We start from the raw sequence: 9,643 nt of genomic DNA, 5'->3' as shown, positions 1-9,643 counted from the left end.
ATAAGAATAACTATCTTAAAAATTGTAACAAAAGATGTAGCAATTCTTGAATCTCTTATCTTTCTCAGAATCATTTTAACAGTTTGAAAGAACATCAGAATTATTCTGTTATATAAATCAAATGTTTGGGGAGTTCCCTGGTGGTCCAGTTGTTAGGACTCGGCGCTGTCACTGCTGTGGCCCAGGTTCAATCCCTGGTCGGAGAACTAAGATCCTGCAAGCTGCACGGTGCAGCCAAAGATAATGTTTGGAGAGATACACTTTTTATACACATGAATTAATTAGGACTAGGGCTTATTATTGTTCATAGGCACTATGAATAATGTTATTTACCTTACATTTACCATGTGCCTTACATTGTTTTAAGAACGTTATAATATCTTTTCATTTAATATGTGTAGCTCATCCTTAAGATTATCCATATTTTACAGATAAACATAAGCTTTTAGTTATTAGTTAAATATAGATGTTTTATAGGTTTTGAAGTAGTAGTGCCTGGGAGGATATATGCTACTTATCCCTTAGGCTAGAACTACTTAAAATAATGTACATATTCTAAATAACATTTTACGTATTTTTCGTTCTGTGGCAAAATTTAGTCTAAAATCTCTGCCTTTTTAGACTTTACAGCCTATAGTAGAGATAGACATTAAATAATCACACAAATATAAAACTAAAACTGTTATAAATACTTCAGAGAAGTACAGGATTTAGTAGAGATTTTGCTCTGATCAGGTAATTACCTGTGCAAGTGTCAGTTGAGCTGAGACCTGAAGGGCAGGTAAGAGTTAACTACAGCAGGGAAAATGAGAACAAAAAAGGCCAGTGATGGGGTTGACTGAAAGATAGGTAGGGGTCAGGCCATGGAGGATCTTGTAGACCTGTTAAGGAGTTTGTCTATCCTAAGAAAAATGGGGTGCTATTGAAAGATTTCATGAAGTAAGTGGTAACATGCTTAGATCTGTGTTTTGGAAAAAAATCACTCTGGTTGCATTTGGAGAACTGATTGAATCATAAGCGGAGTAGTCTTCTGGTACCATTTCTAAATGGTAAGTATCCGAACACTCATACAATAATAATGGCTTTAAAGTTTTCATAACATTTCCAGATCTCTAGACGCTCTGATGTATATTTTTAGATTCCATCATGGAATACTCCCCTTTCTTCTGCCTTTCTATTTAACTACTAGTGAAATTCTGTCCTTCATTTATTGTTTTGAATGCAGGCCCTAATTGTACTTCTTGGAGAAGGGGCTGACTTAAGAGCAAAGAAAAGTTGTGCCTTCTCCTATTTCATGTAGAATGGCTTCTGTTCAGTACACTATGCTCAGTAGATGCTGAACTGAACAAGAGCTAACAGTGTCCATTCTGAGTTGAAAACCAAACTATATAAGCAAATAAACATTTATTTATATAGTCAATCAAAGTCCAGCTTAAGCCCTTTATCCATCTCTCCATTGAACACTAAGCATGTTTATAATCTGGCTTGTGGGACAGGTGCCTTCTTCTAAAGTTAGCTTTCTATGTTCATGTCTGGTTCTCATTTACCATAATATAAACTCCTAGAGATTTGTGAGTGGTTCACAGCTGTCTTCCCAGTAACTTCCAAAGGCCCTGACTTTTCCACCCAGTAAATCAGTAAAAGTTTGCTGATGGCTTGAAGCCTATACTGGATCAGGTGTTATTTCATCTGTTGACTTGGTTGTTCTAGGGGGAAATTTAAGTATATAGCTCGCAGATTGTGGAAGACTTTGAGTTTGAACTTTATACTTCAGAGTCAGTAGGGAACTTCTGAAGTTTCCATGGTCATGTAAAAGCAGATACTTTTTAAAAGTTAGTCTGTTAGTGGTGTCTGAGTATTTAAAGGAAGGAAAAAACTATTAAATCAGAAATGTCATAGTAATACATAGTATACAACTATGAGGTGATCTGTATTAATATACAACTATGAGGGGTGGAAAAGGGGCAAGTGTAAAAAAATATTGTGAAGGAAGAACCACATAAGCTGGTGGTTCATCGGATGTAGAGGGAGAGAAGCTATATATATTCAAACTTTCATCTACTGTTCAGGCAAACATCTACTGTTTGCCTTATTTCTCTGGGCAAACAGGATTCAGCCCAGCTCATAAATAACTTCCTTGGAACAGCCTTCACTATGTCTCTCACCCTACAGAATTGATTCTGAAATCTTTTGTGCTCATAAATGTTGACCATATAGTTAGCATTGCCCTTATCACATCATTAATTTATAAGCCCTGATTATGCCTTCGTTAAGGATTTTAAATTGGGATGACTAGAACAGTGGTAATGACAAAAGTAAATAAGGAAGTTCAGAGAAGGATTTATTTCTGAGGAAAAATTATTTGGTTTTAGATTGCATAATGGAATGTCTTGTGCCTGCCTACGTGACCCAGGACTAAGGTTTGGTATACTGCTTTTTTCCCTTGGCTTCACTCTAAAATCTGGGGAGTTCTCAGATAATACATAATAATATGTACCCATGTCTCAGATATACTAGCCTAGGTTAAGACAGCATAAGGTAAAGAGAAACAATATAGTTCAGTAAGTATAAAAATGTGCTGTCTATTCAGATAGAACTGGGTCCTCATCTTGCTGTTTTCATTGTTGCTGTTTTACTTTGCAGCTGTGACTTTTCTGAGTTTGTTTCTTCATCAGTAAAATGAATGTCATAGTGGCACTTCAGGATTTCTTGTGGGGGGTCAGGTGTTAAATGAGACTACCTTTATAAGGTGGCTAGCACGTGATTGGTGATTGTGATGCATGTAAGTTTGTAAAGAATGCCTCATCTATCTCCCACAACCTTATCAAAATCAACTATTTTATTCTTAGTAAATGTCATAAACATGTTTATGTAAAACTTGTTCGTTGAACGTGTTGTTTTGAGAAAAAAATCTTAAGGCAGAAAAACATGTTTTTAACCTGAAAAGCAAGAAGTTGCTTGCGTTTGAAAGAAGGATGGAAACATCAATACCAGCTATTGGTAAGTTTTATCATAAAAGCCTAAGCAGAGCATCAGCTCTTTGTGTCTCTCCTGGAGAATGAATTGAGTTGTCTGTAGCCACAAACCTTAGGTGATTCCAAGCAACCACCTTATATAGACTGGAGGAAGAAAGTTTTGCTGGTAGAGGCCATTTACTGGGCATCAAAACAGCTGCTGAGGCAGTAAGAGACCACTGTTCCTGATAATACCATGTTACCCTTAATCCTCTCCACCCCCCGTTAGCCCACTGACTTGTTAAGCCTACTGAGGGAAAATGAATGTAAACGTTTATTGGTCAGGTGTATGTATGACCAATAATTTTTCTTTGTATTGCCTACCCTCTGTCATCCTGAAACAACAGGTTTTACATTTAACCTTGAATTCCCACTCAGAACAAAACACAAATGAGTAAATACTTATTTCTTCCTATATAGGACCTATATATCCTAAACCAGGGTGTCAGGGCTTTCATCCAGGGACAGGAAGAAAGCACAGTTCCATTTACAACTGCCCTAAGTCAAGTGCCCCACTTTTCATCCAAAATCCCTCAAAGACCTGCTTTCCTATTTTTCCTCGAAGCAAGCTGACTAGCAGAGCCCCTTACCCCCTGGGTGCACTCTGATTTCCCATTGAAATATCAAAGCCTAAACATAGGGTGTGACTACTTTTGATATCTAAGGCACTAGTTTGAATAAAATATAAGTGCTTCTGTTCTGCTTTAGTTAAATATGTGTTCAAATTATGGTTGGAATTCTCTCCCAGTTCACTCCATACAACCTTTCATCAGGGACTTTGTTCTTTTTTTTGTTTGTTTAATCTAATTTATTTTTTTATACAGCAGGTTCTTATTAGTCATCAGTTTTCTACACATAAGTGGATACATGTGAATCCCAATCGCCCAATTCATCCCACGACCACCACGACTCCCCTGTGGCTTTCCCTCCTTGGTGTCCATACGTTTGTTCTCTACATCTGTGTCTCAATTTCTGCCCTGCAAACCGGTTCATCTGTATCATTTTTCTGGGTTCCACATATGCATTAATATACGATATTTGTTTTTCTCTTTCTGACTTACTTCACTCTGTATGACAGTCTCTAGATCCATCCACGTCTCAACAAATGACCCAATTTCGTTCCTTTTTATGGCTGAGTAATATTCCATTGTATATATGTACCACATCTTCTTTATCCATTCGTCTGTCAGTGGGCATTTAGGTTGCTTCCATGACCTGGCTATTGTAAATAGTGCTGCAATGAACATTGGGGTGCATGTGTCTTTTTGAATTATGGTTTTCTCTGGGTATATGCCCAGTAGTGGGATTGCTGGATCATATGGTAATTCTACTTTTAGTTTTTTAAGGAACCTCCATACTGTTCTCCATAGTGGCTGTATCAATTTATGTTCCCACCAACAGTGCAAGAGGGTTCCCTTTTCTCCACACCCTCTCCAGCATTTGTTGTTTGTAGATTTTCTGATGATGCCCATTCTAACTGGTGTGAGGTGATACCTCATTGTAGTTTTCATTTGCATTTCTGTAATAATTAGTGATCTTGAGCAGCTTTTCATGTGCTTCTTGGCCATCTGTATGTCTTCTTTGGAGAAATGTCTATTTAGGTCTTCTGCCCATTTTTGGGTTGGGTTGTTTCTTTAGTATTGAGCTGCATGAGCTGTTTGTATGTTTTGGAGATTAATCCTTTGTTGATTCGTTTGCAAATGTTTTCTCTCATTCTGAGGGTTGTCTTTTTGTCTTCTTTATGGTTTCCTTTGCTGTGCAAAAGCTTTGAAGTTTCATTAGGTCCCATTTGTTTATTTTTGTTTTCATTTCCATTACTCTTGGAGGTGGATCAAAAAAGATCTTGCTGTGATTTATGTCAAAGGGTGTTCTTCCTATGTTTTCCGCTAAGAGTTTTATAGTGTCTGGTCTTACATTTATAAGTCTTTAATCCATTTGGAGTTTATTTTTGTGTATGGTGTTAGGTAGTGTTCTAATTCATTCTTTTACATATAGCTCTCCAGTTTTCCCAGCACGACTTATTGAAGAGGCTGTCCTTTCTCCATTGTATATCTTTGCCTCCTTTGTCATAGATTAGTTGACCATAGGTGCGTGGGTTTATCTCTGGGCTTTCTGTCTTGTTCCATTGACCTGTGTTTCTGTTTTTGTGCCAGTACCATATTGTCTTGATTACTGTAGCTTTGTGGTATAGTCTGAAGTCAGGGAGTCTGATTCCTCCAGCTCCATTTTTTTCCCTCAAGGCTGCTTTGGCTATTTGGGGTCTTTTGTGTCTCCATACAAATTTTAAGATTTTTTGTTCTAGCTCTGTAAAAAATGCCATTGGTAATTTGATAGGGATTGCATTGAATCTGTAGATTGCTTTGGGTAGTATAGTCATTTTCACAATACTGATTCTTCCAATCCAAGAACATGGTATATCTCTCCATCTGTTGGTATCATCTTTAATTTCTTTCATCAGTGTCCTATAGTTTTCTGCATACAGGTCTTTTGTCTCCCTAGGTAGGTTTATTCCTAGGTATTTTATTCTTTTTGTTGCTATGGTAAATGGGAGTGTTCCCTTAATTTCTCTTTCAGATTTTTCATCACTAGTGTAGAGGAATGCAAGAGATTTCTGTGCATTCATTTTGTATGCTGCAATTTTACCAAATTCATTGATTAGTTCTAGTAGTTTTCTGGTGGCATCTTTAGGATTCTCTGTGTATAGTATCATGTCATCTGCAAACAGTGTCAGTTTTACTTCTTTTTTTCCAATTTGTATTCCTTTTATTTCTTTTTCTTCTATGATTGCCATGGCTAGGACTTCCAAAACTATGTTGAATAAGAGTGGCAAGAGTGGACATCCTTGTCTTGTTCCTGATCTTAGAGGAAATGCTTTCAGTTTTTCACCATTGAGAATGATGTTTGCTGTGGGTTTGTCATAGATGGCCTTTATTATGTTGAGGTAGGTTCCCTGTATGCCCACTTTCTGGAGGGTTTTTATTATAAATGGGTGTTAAATTTCTCAAAAGCTTTTTCTGCATCTATTGAGATGATCCTATGGTTTTTAATCTTCAATTTGTTAATATGGTGTATCACATTGATTGATTAGCATATATTGAAGAATCCTTGCATCCTTGGGATAAATCCCACTTGATCATGGTGTATGATCCTTTTAATGTGTTGTTGGATTCTGCTTGCTAGTATTTTGTTGAGGATTTTTGCATCTATATTCATCAGTGGTATTGGTCTATAATTATCTTTTTTTGTAGTATCTTTTTCTGGTTTTGGTGTCGGGGTGATGGTGGCCTCATAGAATGAGTTTGGGAGTGTTCCTTCCTCCTCAGTTCTTTGGAAGAGTTTGAGAAGGATGTGTGTTAGCTCTTCTGTAAATGTTTCATAGAATTCACCTGTGAAGCCATCTGGTCTTAGACTTTTGTTTGTTGGAAGATTTTTAATCACAGTTTCAATTTCATGACTTGTGATTGGTCGGTTCATATTTTCTATTTCTTCATGGTTCAGTCTTGGGAAGTTATACCTTTCTAAGAATTTGTACATTTCTTCCAGGTTGTCCATTTTATTGGCATAGAGTTGCTTGTAGTAGTCTCTTAGGATGCTTTGTATTTCTGTGGTGTCTGTTGTAACTTCTCCTTTTTCATTTCTAATTTTATTGATTTGAGTCCTCTCCCTCTTTTTCTTGATGAGTCTGACTAATGGTTTATCAATTTTCTTTATCTTCTCAAAGAACCAGCTTTTAGTTTTATTGATCTTTGCTATTGTTTTCTTTGTTTCCATTTCATTTATTTCTGCTCTGATCTTTATGATTTCTTTCCTTCTGCTAACTTTGGGTTTTGTTTGTTGTTCTTTCTCTACTTCCTTTAGGTGTAAGGTTAGATTGTTTATTTGAGATTTTTCTTGTTTCTTGAGGTAGGCTTGTATAGCTATAAACTTCCCTCTTAGAACTGCTTTTGCTGCATCCCATAGGTTTTGGATCGTCGTGTTTTCATTGTCATTTGTCTCTAGGTATTTTTTGATTTCTTCTTTGATTTCTTCAGTGATCTCTTGGTTATTTAGTAACGTATTGTTTAGCCTCTACGTTTGTGTGTCTTTTTTACGTTTTTTTCCCTGTAATTCATTTCTAATCTCATAGCGTTGTGGTCAGAAAAGATGCTTGATATGATTTCAATTTTCTTAAATTAACTGAGGCTTGATTTGTGACCCAAGATGTGATCTATCCTGGAGAATATTCTGTGCACACTTGAGAAGAAAGTGTAATCTGCTGTTTTTGGATGGAATGTCCTATAAATATCAGTTAAATCTATCTGGTATATTGTGTCATTTAAAGCTTGTGTTTCCTTATTTACTTTCATTTTGGATGATCTGTCCATTGGTGTAAGTGAGGTGTTACAGTCCCCCACTAGTACTGTGTTACTGTCAATTTCCTATTTTATAGCTGTTAGCAGTTGCCTTATGTATTGAGGTGCTCCTATGTTGGGTGCATATACATTTATAATTGTTATATCTTCTTTGATTGATCCTTTGATCATTATGTAGTGTCCTTCCTTGTCTCTTGTAACATTCTTTATTTTAAAGTCTATTTTATCTGATATGAGTATTGCGACTTCAGCTTTCTTTTGATTTCCAGTTGCATGGACTATCTTTTTCCATCCCCTCACTTTCATTCGTATGTGTCCCTAGGTCTGAAGTGGGTATCTTGTGGACAGCATATATATGGGTCTTGTTTTTGTATCCATTCAGCCAGCCTGTGTCTTTTGATTGGCGCATTTAATCCATTCACGTTTAAGGTAATTATTGATATGTATGTTCATATAACCATTTTCTTAATTGTTTTAGGCTTGTTTTTGTAGGTCCTTTTCTTCTCTTGTGTTTCCCACTTAGAAAAGTTCCTTTAGCATTTGTTGTAGAGCTGGTTTGGTGGTGCTGAATTCTCTTAGCTTTTGCTTGTCTGTAAAGCTTTTGATTTCTCCATAGAATCTGAATGAGATCCTTGCCGGGTAGAGTAATCTTGGCTGTAGGTTCTTCCCTTTCATTACTCTAAGTATATCATGCCACTCCCTTCTGGCTTGTAGAGTTTCTGCTGAGAAATCAGCTGTTATCCTTATGGGAGTTCCCTTGTATGTTATTTGTTGTTTTTCCCTTGCTGCTTTCAATAATTTTTCTTTGTCTTTAATTTTTGCCAATTTGATTACTATGTGTCTCGGTGTGTTCCTCCTTGGGTTTATCCTGTATGGGACTCGCTGCACTTCCTGGACTTGGGTGGCTATTTCCTTTCCTGTGTTAGGGAAGTTTTCAACTATAATGTCTTCAAATATTTTCTCTGGTCTTTTTTCTCTCTCTTCTCCTTCTGGGACCCCTATAATGCAAATGTTGTTGTGTTTAATGTTGTTGCAGAGGTCTCTTAGGCTGTCTTCATTTCTTTTCATTCTTTTTTCTTTTTTCTGTTCCACAGCAGTGAATTCCACCATTCTGTCTTCCAGGTCAGTTATCCGTTCTTCTGCCTCAGTTATTCTGCTACTGATTCCTTCTAGTGTATTTTTCATTTCAGTTATTGTATTGTTCATCTCTGTTCTTTAATTCTTCTAGGTCTTTGTTAATTAAACCTTTCTTGCATCTTCTCTATCTTTGCCTCCATTCTCTCTCCGTGGTCCTGGATCATCTTCACTATCATTATTCTGAATTCTTTTTCTGGAAGGTTACTTATCTCCACTTCATTTAGTTGTTTTTCTGGGGTTTTATCTTGTTCCTTCATGTGGTACATAGCCCTCTGCCTTTTCATCTTGTCTGTCTCTCTCTGAATGTGGTTTTTGTTCCACAGGCTGCAGGATTGTAGTTCTTCTTGCTTCTGCTGTCTGCCCTCTGGTGGATGAGGTTATCTAAGAGGCTTGTGCAAGTTTCCTGATGGGAGGGACTGGTGGTGGGTAGAGCTGACTGTTGCTCTGGTGGGCAGAGCTCAGTAAAACTTTAATCCGCTTGACTGCTGATGGGTGGGGCTGGGTTCCCTCCCTGTTGGTTGTTTGGCCTGAGGCAACCCAACCCTGGAGCCTACCTGGGCTCTTTGGTGGGGCTAATGGCAGACTCTGGGAGGGCTCACTCCAAGGAGTTCTTCCCAGAACTTCTGCTGCCAGTGTCCTTGTCCCCATGGTGAGCCACAGCCACCCCCCACCTCTGCAGGAGACCCTCCAACACTAGCAGGTAGGTCTGGTTCAGTCTCCCCTGGGGTCACTGCTCCTTCCCCGGGGTCCCAATGCGCACACTACTTTGTGTGTGCCCTCCAAGAGTGGAGTCTCTTTCTCCCCCAGTCCTGTTGAAGTCCTGCAATCAAATCCTGCTAGCCTTCAAAGTCTGATTCTCTAGGAATTCCTCCTCCCTTTGCCGGACCCCCAGGTTGGGAAGCCTGACGTGGGGCTCAGAACCTTCACTCCAGTGGGTGGACTTCTGTAGTATGAGTGTTCTCCAGTCTGTGAGTCACCCACCCAGCAGTTATGGGGTTTGATTTTACTGTGATTGCGCCCCTCCTACTGTCTCATTGTGGGTTCTCCTTTGTCTTTGGATGTGGGGTATCTTTTTTGGTGAGTTCCAGTGTCTTCCTGTCGATGATTGTCCAGCAGCTAGTTGTGATTCTGGTGTTCTCA

General features: G+C 38.2%; 1 protein-coding gene across 2 annotated transcripts in view; it reads right to left on the bottom strand.

Moving 5' to 3' along the window:
• SPDYA (speedy/RINGO cell cycle regulator family member A) overlaps positions 1-9,643 on the bottom strand; it is a 41,279-nt gene that overhangs the window by 439 nt on the left and 31,197 nt on the right. The gene's annotated exons all lie outside the window — the stretch shown is intronic.

Source organism: Phocoena sinus, chromosome 13 (assembly GCF_008692025.1).
Source record: "Phocoena sinus isolate mPhoSin1 chromosome 13, mPhoSin1.pri, whole genome shotgun sequence".
NCBI lineage: Eukaryota > Metazoa > Chordata > Mammalia > Artiodactyla > Phocoenidae > Phocoena > Phocoena sinus.
Note: the sequence above shows the minus strand (reverse complement) of the source record. Positions and strands in the feature narration are given on the sequence as shown.